Source organism: Ornithodoros turicata, chromosome 2, assembly GCF_037126465.1.
Source record: "Ornithodoros turicata isolate Travis chromosome 2, ASM3712646v1, whole genome shotgun sequence".
Taxonomy (NCBI): domain Eukaryota; kingdom Metazoa; phylum Arthropoda; class Arachnida; order Ixodida; family Argasidae; genus Ornithodoros; species Ornithodoros turicata.
This window is the reverse complement of record NC_088202.1, coordinates 127,923,736-127,939,234: the sequence shown is the minus strand read 5'-3', so window position 1 is coordinate 127,939,234 and position 15,499 is coordinate 127,923,736. Positions and strand designations below refer to the sequence as shown.

Below are 15,499 nucleotides of genomic sequence, written 5' to 3'. Positions count from 1 at the left end.
TTGTATTTGAAGGTGGACCGTATGCTGCAAGTGTTTATTACTGCAAAGAAATAGTCTTGCAACACCTGGGGATTTGAAATGGGATAAACCACGGGATGCTGATTTCAGACAACTGCGTCCAAACGGTACATTTGCAGTAGGGTACTTGGTACCTTTGTTAATGCCACGTGTAAAGGCAGATGTGTCAGTTTCCCTTCAGTCACGTTGGCAGATTCGGAAATAGATTTTCTACACATGGAGAAGGTGTTGAGTGGCATCTCCCCGCCGACAGCATAACCCTTTGTACTCTCCGTACATTGTTAGGTCCGCCTTCAGTGTTTTCAATGTAGGGGGCTGATAGTCAGTGACCTTGATGTTTGCGTTTAAGATGCTGTTTTCTTTGATTAAACCTCAGTTGAGAGTCTGCAGTTGTCCTGTCTACTTCTAACTATGTCCTTGTCTTCTCGCTGCTATTCGCCATCATGAAACCAACTACCCCGGATTGCTCCTATGGTACTTTGTACTGCACTTAATGTACAACAGGTGCTAGGTGCTTGGTATTTTAGTTCAAGGACAATTTGGAAGTACTTTGGCCACCGCTGGTGGCGACACAGCATATGATACGAGGGGTGACATTATGATGGTATACGACCAGATTGGCCGATAGACATCGTATGATGATGAATCATTTCAACCAATGTATTATAAAAACAATTAAACGTTGTTTCACACAAGTGACGCTGACAATCGTTCATTCTAGACCTCCCTATTAGATACTAGAAGGAAAAGAAACGTGTAGTTCGTCATTTCATGACACCGTCGTTTTCGAACAAGTGTGCGGGATTCATGTTAAAAAACGCGCGAAACAACTAGAAGGTAATCTGCCAGGTAGCATAGGTATTTATAAGCTTCTATCCATGATAGCATAAAATCGATAATATCACAATAACCCCAGTGCTAGACACAAGAAAGGACAAAGGACACACAGGCATCCCAGCACTGGGGATGATTTTAAGATGTGTGACCAACCCAGCCAACTTTTAACTCCTTTTTAATGATAGCTCATGTTACTGCTACGTAATCGTTCATGGCATCCGTTGGTTCACAACATAATTAGATGGTATTACAAACAAGAGGAAAAAAAACGGCTATTGTGTGAAGAGCATAAGGGTTCATTAAGATGCATAAGGGTAGTGAGTAGTTCATAACACACCTATAACGAGGACCATGTTAGAATCATTTTGTAATATCATCGATCCTATTGCGGATCAAACAGGGGCAATATAAAAGCTGGGGCAGGCTGGAGCCCGCATTCACTTTACTCGAGCGCAGGAAGTATTGATTCTGGAAAAGTCTGTCACTTCGATTGTTCTGCCGTATCACACAGAGAACATGTGCACACCATGGAGCCTTTGTCCTATTTCAGACACACCGCATGAAGGTGTAAGGCTGAATCGTAGCGAGAAGTAATGGTGCTGCAGCAGGCAATGCCCTCTCTAGTGAAACAAACAAATTACAGTCACTTCAAGTGGATACGAAACGTTTCCAGTACATTACATACTAGTGTTTGTTGTACTTTACGTTCGGTAATACGAAAGCTACCTTAGAGTATCATTATATCGCCATCGATCGTGCATGAATCTTTGAACTTAATGTATGTACTGTCTGTCTAACGTCGGAAATGCTATAGATAGAGTCCGTTACACACGTCGTTTTTCAATTACTGGCGCACGGTAAAACTTAGAGCGCTGCTGAATCAATGCAAACTGTGGGTTAGAGATTTTCAATGGGTCAACAGAGACGGTCGAATTGACGTTTGACCTTTCAGCGCAAACCCGACATCTTGCATCAGGTACGCGCGGTTCACTTCGCAATGCGTGAGGTATCGGATCTTCATTGGATTTGACTGAGCTCACACGAACGTAACGTTTTTTTTTTTTTTTTTTTTGCGGCCGTAAAAAATGGTCCTGAAAACCGTCAAATTTGAGGGAACGAGTTTTCTTCTTTACGCCGTTCACGCCCGCCCATCCACATGCCTTTTCCTCATGGGTCATGCGCCGCCGAGTTTCTCGGGACGAACAGACGGTCCGTGAAAAAATAAAAAATAAAACGAATATGTGAACGTCCCCGTGGGTCCGTATGCTGGCCGTTATCAGAACGAATAACATTCGGACAAAAAACACCGTTCGTGTCAGACTGGCCTTATGGCTAGTTCACGCTGTTGTATTTTAACGCGTTACGGATGCGGCGCAGCGCGGTTGTCGTGCCAATGAAGTACGGCGAACCGAAAAGCACACGGCAGCGCAAGGCTCGACCGGGCTCCATGCGGCACGGGTTATGTCCTGCTACGCGACTGGCCAATGAGCGCAGGCGCGTGACTGCGCGTTCATTGCTGACTGGAGAGTGCAGTTCAGTGGAGTCCACGGTGGTGGAGTCGTGGTGGAGTGAAGGCGTGATTGCTCAAACACAAGGGTTTTCCGTATCAAGAACGCATGCGTCTGAACAGCGTGTCGTACGACAACCGCATCCGCACTCGATTCGTAACGTACCCCCAACGGAGAGACATTGCGGTGTGAACTAGGCTAGACGGTGTGACACGCGTTAGGAGCTGATATGTGTGAGTCCAGGAGCCATATTCCAGAGATCTTGAAAAGGAATTAAAGCTCAAAAGAATTTGCGAACTCAAACGTTCGACACGGTAACATTTCTTTCTGCTTTAGGAGTTGGTGGGTTACGCACAAAGTCAACCCTGTGGTGGTGGTGGTGCTCCTAAAAGAGCTCGCCGTTGTCGGTCTCACAGGGGTGGGCAACGTCACTACTAGCGCTCAGGGGGAATGTGCGTCCTGGGCCGACTTCTAAGGGAACTGTGTCGACGTATGTCTTAAAGTGTCTGAGGAAAACACAGGAAAGTACCCCAGACAGATTCGAACCCGGGTACCTCACAGTCTCGACGAGACACAGCCAGCACGCTAACCACCGAGCCACGCGAGCTGGTACGTGGCTTAGTAAAACCCTGAATGCAGTCCTCCTGACCTATACGAACAGTAACATACATGGGTGTGGCAGTTATAGCGGACTGTGCACTTTGAAGCAGTCAACATTTCAGATACCTCGCCTGATACTCAATCTCGTCACACATGCAAATAAATGAATTGATACAGGATACAAAACGAAAATTTTGCGTAATGGGGAATGTCGACTGACAGAATCTATTCGGCGATAGCAACTTTTTCGTTACGGAGAAATTACGGCGATAAAGTGGGGAGAAAAAACAAAATGTGTGAAGACACGGGACCCACTCTGCATTGCGTTAACACTTTTCGTAGAGATGAGCATTTTACGTCGTGGTATAAAAAGAAGAGAAAAGGACGCTGTTGCGTAGGTGTGCCAAAATGTCGTCGTAGCAGAAACAGGCTTGCCTTGCGACATTTCTGCATTATATCTATAAAAGAAAAGAAGATGATAAAACAGAAAAAAAAAGCCCCCGCGAGATAACCGTTCTTCGTGTCAGTATAAAGTTTATTAACGGCGAGTAAAGGCAGGGCTCTCAGCATGACGGTGGATTTTTGGGGGCCGTGTTGTACGAGTAGTCTGCATAATTAGACGGTCATTAAAATGAAGTGTCACTAAAGTGGCCTCACCACTGTGCAAAGTTTATTTCAAGACGGCAATTCAGCGAAATGGAAACTTTGCTCATTCGCTTCCGAGTTACAAATATTTTTGACGGCCTTTAATGAACGCCGGCAACGGGCGACAGAAAACTCTAAATCCAATATTGCCAAATTCCATTCTCTGCGCACGCGGCAAATCGTTTTGTGCGGCGCGAACGTGTAGGCTATAAACGGGCACCGCAAATGAAATATGACGAGCCGTGCCCCACAGAGGCGCACGCGCAACTCGCTCACGTATGGGAGAATAGCAGACAGAGCTTTGTTCTCAGGCAGTTTTCCAAACACACGCAAATCACTGGCAGAAACAGAGGGGCTTAATCTCTTCCGGAGAAACACATTACTCGGCCGGAGAGAAGCATTTGTCATTCGTCATATCGACTCCATTATGCGCTCTACGCTGTCTCTGCGCTGCTATCTGCGTTTGCGCTATTTGTCCAAGAGTGCCGTTTGCGTGGTCGAATTGCGTGCGCCGTTGCGGTGCGAACCGGGAGAAATCTCGCACGCACATTTACCTCGTGTGAAGTCGTCCTGAGGTTTTCCTACACGGTGTGCGCTTCAAGCTTTTCCTAACATCCTTTGATGACCATACATTCATTACCGTCCATCCGTTTCGAAGTATAATGTCGTGCCTCTCATTTACTGAAAGATGCGAATAGGCCTCTAGACGACAGGTTAACGCCGTACGAGAAATTTAGGTATTGCTTTGATAAAAGGAGTACTCACGAACAGTACGGGAGGCCTGCTTATGTCCAATGACTGATTAAAGTTGGCGATAGCATTTCCTTGAGGATGAGGAACCACACGAAAAGATGACACGAACGAACAACTCCAGGTCAAGGTGGTTCCGCATCCTCAAGGAAATGTTACCGTCAACTTCAAATAATCTACACAAGCTTGCCTTGTACTCCTCTGTTCGCCTGTTTAAAGCTCGAATTCGTAGAGTACAGAGAGAAAGGATTGAGAAGCAGTATTTTCTAAAATAGAAATCCTATATCAACACGACTGTCGTTGTGTCACATAGTTGATATCAAGTAGAATTGCGTGAATATAGGTAACTGCCAGTAATTTCTATAGGGTGCTGCGAAGTACACGAAACGTGCCAATATGATGAGGTAACCCCAACACAACCAACTAGCCCAATTGTTCATCGTGGTGCTAAGATGATCGGGGGACACGTCTCGACAAGTTCAGCGCACGCACGCAATCAGACAGACAGACAGACAGAAAAAAAAGAAGGTCAGAGAGAGTGCCGCGCTTCTGCAAAACACGTTGCAAAGTAATTTTCCAATAGACTGGCAGTATGGCAATAAACATGGGTGACACGAGTAATAACATTAATGCGAAGCATTCAGAGAAATGGAACGGGTCATGGTTATCACGCATGTTAAAAGAACGGGGTGGTGGTGGTGAAGGGGGGGTCTCTCTGCTGGAGTGCTTAAAGGGATACTTCGGAACGATCAGTGAAAAAAAGTTGGTGTATAACATCCACGGTATACCTGCCATCAACATTGTTTCTTTCTCAGGTGGCGAATGATGCCTCAAGTAAGCGAGCAATCAAACCGAAACAGGAACGTAGAGAGGAGTCGCAGAAACTTTCCCCTCCGAAGGCCAACGCGTTACGTCACCCTGCATGGAGCGGACAAGTAGCATACCACGCCGGTCGCAGCCGCTGTGTTACATTCCCGAAACAAAACAACTGACGAAGATTCGGGATCAGATTACTCTGACACTGATGGAAAGGAACAGCGGTCACCTACTTTCCTGAGAGTCAGGAAACAGCGCAGGAATGATATGACTAACACACGGTCGACCAGAGAAAGGAAGAGGTACTTCCATCGACGCTGGGTGGGAGCCAGACTTTTTCAAATTTCAAAAGTCGTTTTTATGATTCCACCATCGTTTTTAAGTGAGCTATTTCACAACTGCGTTCAGTTGTTATAAATGATTGTGTGAATACGGCAAGCTTGAAATCAATTTGGTTGTGAAGTCTCCCTTCAACTTCAGGCATTGCACAAACGAATACTCAAAGCGAAATGATTCCAAGGTTTAGAGTGACATATCCCAAGCAGCACAATGTACTGAAAGTCGAGTGCAATAGGGGTGGACGGGTATGTGGAAGGCCTTGAACAACCTCGTGAAACTAAAGAACATTGATAAGACACATACCGTCCACCTATATTGCACTCGACATTCAGTACATATTGCTGCTTGGGATGTGACCCCGAATAACATAAATCCGCCATCGCGAAATATTTACTCTCCCACTTCTATTCTTAAACGAATGCGTGGAAACCAGCGAAAGACAAACAGTGATTTGAAAACACGCGTGCATGTGGATGCAACGCGTAATCTGTCAAAGCAAAATAACATCGCAGCCGCCAAGCTTAAGCAGAAGCTTCTCCGTTGTATTCTCTCTTTCTTCATTTTCCTTCTTTCTCTTCCGCTTTCAAAGCAAGTACGACGCAATGGCTTACCCTTGCCGCAATCTTCCTAACGCGCTCCAATTATTATTAATGCTCCGACTGCTGCAGCTGCGCACCGCGGCTCGGAGTCGTTTTGCTGATGAATATTTAAACTTAAGCACATTTTCACAAACGTCACGTGTAAATCGAGTAGTGCGCTTTAAATGACCAAACAATATGAACCCTTAATGCGCGAGTACCCTTCATTTTGGAAACAAGTGCATATGCGTTCGTGCTTCATCTGTATCCCTTGTTTCTACTTCTGTCATCAGTGATTCAAATGCACCATATCCTTGTGCCGTATATTTTATTCGTGCCCTTTAATTTATCATGAGACTAGTGCTGACTAAATGTTTTATTCGGCGGGGCGAACTCACGAGAAGATGAACGACTTCAGATGCAAATACGAACTCGGCCGTCTTGGCTTGTGATGGCCTCCACGAGTCAGGGACAGGATTAATATTTCAACATCATCGGAGACGATTTCGTGCAAGAAAATCGCGTTCCAGTTGAACGCGTAGCGCCCAATAAATGTAGATATGCCCGTTTTCTGCAGTGCGCGTCACTTACAACAACACCAACAACGACAACAAAAAAAGTACTAGGTTATATTTTCTCAGAGATAGCTTAACTTCATGTTGTAAAGCAGAACAGTGGACAGAAAGAGGGAAGAGTTTGCAAAAGTGGAAAGATATACTCTGAACGAAAAAAATAAAATAAAAAACGAAAGCATCGGTGGCGTACACACCGAATAGAACGAAAGACAGAGCTGACCCGAGTTAAGTTAGGCAATGGGTATTGTGTCGTGGTATCTTCAGTGTGTCTCAGCACAGGAACAGGACGGTAGGCAGGACTGCATGAAGCAGTTGTTTTAAGGAAATACCGTGGTTTTCTCTCGTGTAATTGATCTAGACTGCATTGACTTGAAGTTCAGCACGACGGTGCCAGCGGGCACTATTTAAATATGGAATATTTAATACGGAAACAGTCGAGTGCTCGTAAACATCGTTTGCGAATGACATTCTGTTTCTTCGTATAGCTCGATTAAGACAAACGAATGGCATTCGGTGCGACTGTCATTCGCTGGGGACTGTCATTCGTGCCGCGTCAAGCATGCTATTAGACCCGTGCCATTACGCTGACCTCCGCAACTGCGTCAAAAAAGAAAAAAGCCAAATGGAGGACAGCGAACGCGTGTCGTAGCCCTCTCCTCGCTATCTGCGGGCATCATCCGCTCGGCTGGTCCCAACACTCTCAGGTGTACAGTCTCCCAGTACACGGATCCAACAGATGGGCTTCTGTTTGATGCCTGTGTAAGGAAGGCATGTAAACGTGCTGTCACGTTGTCCACGTAGGCCGCGTGGGCTGTTCATGCCCCCTCTGCTAATGGCCTCCCTGCCTCTCTAATGCTCCATTTTAATTAGTAATCGGTTTAAGAGCGATGCGTAAAGCATTCTGCGACAACATGTTGGCCATGCCGGATGATAAATCAGGATTATTTGGGATGTCCGCTACAAACGGCCTCGCGAGTTCAAAGAGAAGATTAGGTATAGGAGATTATTGGGTTTAGAAACGGGACATGCAACTCTGGTTTTGCTCGAGATAATAATTATGCAAACAGGATATGAATTTTATTGACTCAGGAAACGAGGGCGGAGTATTTATGTGTCCTGGTTGTGAATCGGCTTAACTTAGAATGGGGTTACAGCGAGGAATTGAAAGAGGAAGGTTATTGTCGCTACAGTCTTCACGCTATTTATTCTGCCACCAAAGGAAACCGGGGAGGATGTTGTAAAGTGTCAGGACGACAAGGAAATATAAAACATAAGACGTTTATACGTAAATCCTTTGTAAAGGGGCTCGTTATTTTATTCCCCCCATTCCACCAAGCAATGGGGTAGAGTATCGCCTGTTGCGATGAAACTCCCCACTCTCCAAGGCCGAAAATAAAGTTGTTGTTGTTGTTGTTACGTAAATCCTTGCTGCAACACCTCGTTAATTGCTTTCAACTGCGAGCATTGCTTAATTTTTAAGTGCGGTTTGGTTGGAGACTCTTGCCGACTGCGCGCAAAATGCATACGTGCACATACAGAAAGATACTGAATCAATCCGAAAGCGATTACTGCGCTGTGGACCATTACGAGTTCTTTACGCTTGTACAATCCCGACATCACATTACAGAAGTCCACAAGCATGGGATGATTGATCATACACGATCAGAAAAAAGGAGTAAATTGCGGAACAATACCAACAGACTTTGCTAATTGTTACCCATTACCTCCATAAGTGCACTCTCATGGCCGACCACGTTATATAAATCAGAATAGTACCGAAACTAGCACAAGCTAAATCCTTCCTAACATGACGCTTGTAGAAATCCCAATGTAGTCGCGCTTTCTCATCTGATACGGTAGGCTGCACACGCACGATACGATTTATGCACGCACGCTTCACGTCAGCGATAACGGAATAGCAAACGTGAACAGCATGAGAATTCAGTCCGATACCGCCGACGGGTAACGAATGCGGAGGAATGTTATCGCTTCTGTCATTGCGTGACAACCTGCGTCGTCAGCGAAACAACAAATTTATATATAAATTCATATGCAAAACATATGAAGGAGGGCGAGGACCTGGATACGAGAAACACCCGTAGTCAGAGCCATGTGAGTGCACAGCAGAGATAACAGGACAAAACCTCAAGAATTTGTTGTCGAACCGAGACGATCCTACGGCGATCTGAGTCTTCAGATCTCACCGAAGGACAAACTGCTACAGATACCAAAGCATACAAAGTGTAACCTTAGAACACAAAGTAGCAGAGATATATGATCAGTTCACTTCACGCGCCTCGTAGTGTCACTTGATGATGAGGACATAAAAATAATAATAGTAACAATAATGGTGCCGTGATGTGAGGCGTAAGCTTTGTCTGCTCAGTGTGGCAACATGTTGTGCGTGCCGTAGGGTAGGACTGCGGATAATTACGACCACCTGGGGTTCTTTGACGTGCGGAAAGAGCAGCGTGCGTGCAGGGTGGTGGTGGTGGTGGTAGTAATTTCTGGGACAGGCGAAAAATGAAAATGACACGAAGAATTGTATGCAAAAAAAGAAGAAAGAAAAACGAATGCAATCAATGAACATACTTTCGACGAATTCTTTGGTTAACGCTTTTGCACTACGGAGTCTTGCTCATCCCACTTACAGCTGCTCTATCGGCCTCTTACCATTGCACGTGGATGAAGTCACAGCCAGCGGTCCAGACGCTCAGACTTGTCTCTCGTACCTTAAGTAATCCAACCGTGCACAATAAACACAGTAATAAAAGTCAAGCACTTCATACACGACGTTATACGACTGGTTCTACAGTGTCGCTACACGGACACACTGCAGGTCACAGACGCACGGAAGTCACAATTGCACACGGTAAGCTCACAGCATCAACAATAACTTTTTGGCGCAGAGAGAGATGAGCGCTTCGGCACGAGGGAGCCACAGCGAGAATCTGTCTCCCAGCAGCGAGTCCGTCTCGCGGAGCTCTCCTCTCAGCGATAGGAGCGCAGGATGATCACATGTGCCCGTGGGAAAGAGAGGGGGGAATGGAAAAACTAAAAAAAGAGAAAAGGACGCTTCCGGCGAAAGCAGCGCCAGGCTCCCACAGCTCCCCATAGAGCCCATAGTTTGAGATAATTCAGGCAACACTGGACATGCAACCAATGAAAATGAACTATGATGCCTACCTTTCGGCCAATCAGGAGTCTCTCAGTTTGGCTCGCCTTTCGGCCCGGTACTGGCTACCATCGGCTTTAACTTTTACTGGTTTTCATGCCCGACGCTTGTTATTCCGTATTCCAGAACAACTAGGCAAATTTTTGACAAAATACACATTTATTTGAAACATCGTACTGATTCAATAGTGTGACACAAATATTCACCGTGCCTACAGAGTCCAAATCGTTGCGTTCGTTGACCAAGTTCGAGCTCGAAAAACACACACACTCTACTCCCAGAAGTGAGCGACGCTCACACGAGTGCATGCGATTTCACGGTGAGCCTTTCACCTTTCGTTGGTTGCAGTGCGAATGTCTCAACGAAGCGGGCAATGCTTGTCGCACGGTCACCGAATCCTGCCTCCGTTGTGACTGCATTTGAAAATGCGACGGCGCTCACAAGTGTTCCTCAGGCGTCGGCTCACCACTGCATTCCAGTTCTGAACTCGAGAGACTGTTCGTTCGTAGGATACTTGTGTCGGGAAACATCACAACACGCGCTGAGTCACTTTGACACATGAACATATCTGGGACTTCTCTTTCAACAATGCCATCATACCGTAGTGTCAACTGACATCGTCGAGACGCGAGACGCCGCTGCCACTTCTCTCCCTTCTCTTCTCCTAACTGCCCGCCAGACAGGCAGCCCGCGAAAGAATGCTCCTTTGAAACTTTGCCAACCAATAGCGGAGCGCGCAATGTCCTTCGGCCAATGGGTATCAACTATGATGCCTGACGGAGTAATACCACGTGTCTATGACGTGCAAACATTTTTTTAGAGCCGCGAAGAGGGGGAGCTGTGGGGGCCTGGCAGCGCCCTCCTGCGCAAAGCGCGGGGGCAAAGCAGAGGGCATTTCGTCGACTGCGGTTTCGTCGTCATCCGGGCTAGTGCGACTGTGAATAATGTTTGGGCGTGTTGTTCGCACTCTAATACCCCGATGCACACTCAGAAAGGTTTGATGGTCTGTGGGTAAAAGCTGGTTTGGAAGTCGGTAAATGGCAGTTGTACTTCTGCCGGTAGGAGCATGCAATCTTCGTGGGTTGAAGGATTGGAGCTGGGGGAATGACGATGAAAGCTGGCAGGAAAGAGTACAGGAGCCTCATTGTGTCTGAATATTTTAATATTTTCGGATGTACATTTTAGCAAGGATACTTATCTGCTTTAACGCTCTGCCATTCGCGCTATAGAATATCTTCGGCACTTAAGAAACTTGGAGACTTCCGTCTTTCGCAGTGGCTTTATCCGCCCTCCAAGGCCCTTCAAGATACGAATATAACTGACTAGCTATGCATGTGTCGAGAACGCAGGGTTAAACGTATCTTTCTTGATTCGACCTGTCATTCATGATGGATTAACCACATTCTAGAGTGATTACATGTAGTGTCACGTTTGCTTTATAAGCTATTTCAATAGAGAGACAAGACAATTACTCATTACAGGTGACGTTAAATTGAATGAAGAATTTTAGAAGCCTTAGGCACTTGAGGTTTTGTGTGTTTTGTCTTTCTTCTGTGTTCCAGCCTCAGAACATCAATTTTCATCGTGCTCAACGTTAAATTGAGTCCTGAATTTACAAACAACATCAGCATACAACTTCGATGGGCAGCACAAATATAGTACAAATAACAATAGGTATCGTGGTTTGAGTACTTTTCGCGCAACAACGGTGTGCCATCAACGGTGTACCATCGAAAAAGCCGCGTTCACCTGCGTTAAAACGAAAACCTACAACGATAACATCTGTTTGTTTTGTTTACAGTAAATGTACACCGCATAAGCCGAAAATATATGTCATAATACCCCCCCCCCCTCATATAAGTCAGGACACGTTATGTAAATTCTGTCACACATCGTCCTTTACATAAGGGAGATTAAAAACTGGTTCTACACACATACTGGTTCTACACTGGTTCTACATACACACACAGAGAATAATAAACACAACGTTTTTCGTAATATGTTCGCTTTCGTTCTCGCCGTGCTGCACACTCTCACCCTATTTGATCGCCACTAACTACGTGTCACTTAAGCTGTCTCTGGGGTTTCTGCGCACCAGACAACAAGCAACGTCTGAGCTGCTCAAGGGAGATTGCCTTACAGTCTCTTACTGTACCCGGTTATTTGGACGCTCTCTCCAGCCGCCTACTCTGGGTTAGGTTATGCGACACCCCATTGGATGAGCTAGCAAATGAAATCTCCTTTACTTGTGGCCTGAATTGTGCCCTAGCCACGTTCGAAAGAAAAACGTCAAACGTTGACCGAAGCCTGACAGCCTAAACCGGAAAGGACTGATCAGGTTGCAAAAGAAGTTAGACAATAGAACTGTGAAATGTTTCAGTTTGACACGAGGAACGGAAGAGTATCAGGGTCAGGTAGCAACTCAAGTTCAAAACTTAATTTACGGTTCTGCGTTCTGTTGTAGCGCGGCAAACAGAGTGCCAGGAGTGAGGAGGAAAAACGAAAAGAAATTGTTTGGACACCCTGTTAAGAACCCGATACGGAGCAAACTTGTTTTCCGGCGCGCTGTCTCCTCTATTGATTCTGTAGAACAGCACATTATTTCTAAGATTGAACAGAAACGCGCGTGTCCAAACCCTTCTCCGGCCAGTTCTGTTCTTCTTGCTTCATTCTTCCGATTTCACCAAATGTTTCTTCATTTCCGCTTCTTTTCAGTAAGAAGAGAACATTAATACTGGTTGGCACAAAAGTAGTGCTGTCGAGGCTGCCACTGGGTCTTATACTGAAGTGCATCGGGTGCTCGAAATGGGGTGTGGACGATATAGGCTTAGTACTTTTGCGTATATATATATATGCTAATAATGCCGTTACATACTGCAGAGAAGTTTGATTATGGTGATTTCATATTCTATGCCGTGTAGGCTACTATCGCTTCAAGGGACTATCGCATTCGTCCCGGCCGATTCCGAAACAACAGTGCCTTTTTACTCCACGTCCATCACTGATAATAACGCCGAAAATCCGACGCTTGTTGGTGGCATTGTTCCTGCGTGCAGTTCGATGCAACACATGACAAGAGCAGACGACGGATATTGAGAGCATTCCGAAATTCCCTCTCTGGAAACGTCACCCGGACAAGGCCAATCAGTGAGCGACCTCTGGCGCGCACAAGACCAATCAGGGAGCGGCTGGAGGGACCGTGGTTGCCTTGGCAACTGACCAACACGCGGGCGGGCAGGAGGGCGAGAAGGAATACGGGGCGACGGCGTCTGCTGGTCGCGGAGTCTGTGACCATCTTGTGGAATGTTGTTTCTGGTTAGCGACGGACGTGTGTTCGTACAGCCAGGAGCGTAACCCCGTGTTCCACGCAACATGGTCACGTTACAACTCACACTGGTAAGAGAACGTCGGCGTATTTACCGATGACTTTTCACTACGTACATTGTTATGCGAACGTCAAGCAGACGACATCGGAGACAACCGCCTGCGCTGCGCTCCCATTCGTGTGCCAGGCTTACGTCATCATGGTGTTAGCTGCGGAAGGAGTCCGAGTCTTTAAAACTCGTTTATTTAATATGTAAGCTGTTTTCGGAAGAGAAACTTGACCAAATTGACTGTGAATGCGATGACGAACATTACCGTATCGGTCTCGTACATACGTTCCCGGATGCGATAGTCCCTTTGGAGGAAACAACTGTGGAGGGATGGATAAATTAATGGCAAGCAAGCAAGTCGCAAGCGAACAAGTGTACATTCGATAAGAGCCACGTTTTCATTGTGTCGAAGGATGGACGCGTACAAGCGCGAGCACTTGTGTTGTCTGCTCCATTGTCCTCTACTGCAGAACTTCGTGCAGCTAATTTCTCACAGGATAGGAGCGGGTCGTTGCGTCGCTAGCACTCTCCGAAGAACACGCATGTTCGATACGCCTTGTGATATAATTGCTCAATCGTGTAGTCTTGTAGAATTTATAGCCGCTACAGCTACATACGAACGAAATCCCAGTCCCCATGGCGACGGCAATGACTGCAGAAAACAGAAGATGAAGCGCCATTCGCTGGGGGGCGGCTTTTAAAAAGGTTAACGTTGGGAAAGTAACACGATCAAAATATTGATTGCGAAACATGGATTTTCAGTTTACGTGCATTGATGCACAGGCAGGAGATTATGTTGCGGCAAAGGGCTTGCGTCAGTTGAGGTTACGTATCTGGTTCAGCAAATGCCTCAAATCCAAACCCACGCGAGCGGCGTACGAACAGTGGTTTCGTTCTGTCATGCGCCACGCCGTGGGGATTTGGGGATTACGCACTTTCTTTTACAACTTCCATTGGCACGCGCAACTCCTTTCAAAGTTTGTGAATTTTTTAGCCGAACTCATACGCGTACATGGCAGGAGAACAACAAGGGATTCTCGGAGAAGCTCCATATATGCCTACTTTGAGGATCGTTCTTCAGTTGCCATACACTATTAATTGCTTTTAGGGATGAGCGATGGTTTGAAAGGAAGCCTCAAACGGAGTGATGCATCGCAGTGCCGGCTGTGCGGCTGCAGGATCTCAGCATGCACAGTCGTTGTCAGTTACACAGACATGACTAAGCGCCGAACAAATCATGAACTGGCAGCGCGGTCTAATTATTTGGTTAGCAACGTGTCGGTCTAGGCGCACAATAATATTTTTTATCTGGGCGTCGCCAAAGTACATGATGCGGCTTTATTTAAAATAAAGAATCAGCAGCATTTAATTAGTATAGAAAGCACGGCAGCTAAGTAAAACGGGTGGATCAAGCTTTATTTATGAGTCAGGTAGAAGAATACGTAAATGCCACTATACTATAGTGAATGTTTAAGGAAGCACCTAGAACTGATTCGTAACGCTGGCAGCGGATGTAAATTCCTTTCGTAGAACTGTGCAGGCCTACACGTAAATAAACGATGCATGACGTAAACGAACTAACGTTTCTAAGCCCAAAAAAGGGTAGGTGATGAGACGACAGTTGGATACAAGACGTTACGTCAGCGGCCCCAGTGATAGAAACCCGTTCGCGAAGAGGGTTCCTGTAAAGGGTACTTCACCTCACAAACGCCCTCGCAGAGGCAAAGCAGCCTTTACGGCACGTTGGACTTGCCTTGCAGTGTTTGAAGCAATTACCTTCATCATGCTGATTACCACATCACTATTTCCGGGATTTTTCTACACGTTGCGACATGTTATATGTGATGGGTTCAGCTGAAGATAAAAACAGATGAAGTTCTAGGAGGAAGACGAGTCGCCTTTTATTACGCCGTCTGTTCTGAGTGAAGGCGACTTCAAGACACGGAAGAATAAAATGTGCCCATCAAAGTAGGGACGAGGAAGGAAATAAGAAATCGGACGGGCACTTACAAAGCAGTAGTCCCGCAGCAGGAGTCCTCGACAATTTGGATGATTGCCCGAGGCAATTCGCTCGGAAGTAAACGGAAGGCTGCAAAAGAACAAAGACATTTGTCAGAAGTTGTCATCTTAAATAGAACAGAGTGAAAAGGGACTGTCTATCGTGCTGAATGTTCACAAATTTTTGCATGATAAAAATATTTACATATTCGTCTTGTCGGGGCAGAAATATCGCGAAGGACGAGAGAGGGCAGTGGCACAAGGGATGTGCAGATATTTCAGAGCG

The 15,499-nt window shown here is 46.1% G+C and overlaps 1 protein-coding gene across 1 annotated transcript in view; it reads right to left on the bottom strand.

Moving 5' to 3' along the window:
• Nucleotides 1-15,252, bottom strand: part of LOC135386087 (irregular chiasm C-roughest protein-like) — a 153,158-nt gene extending 137,906 nt beyond the window's left edge. The window contains exon 1 of the mRNA XM_064615811.1: nt 15,226-15,252. The gene's annotated coding sequence lies outside the window, so the exon portion shown is untranslated. The remainder of the gene's footprint in view (nt 1-15,225) is intronic.
• Between the last annotated feature and the right edge of the window lie 247 nt (nt 15,253-15,499).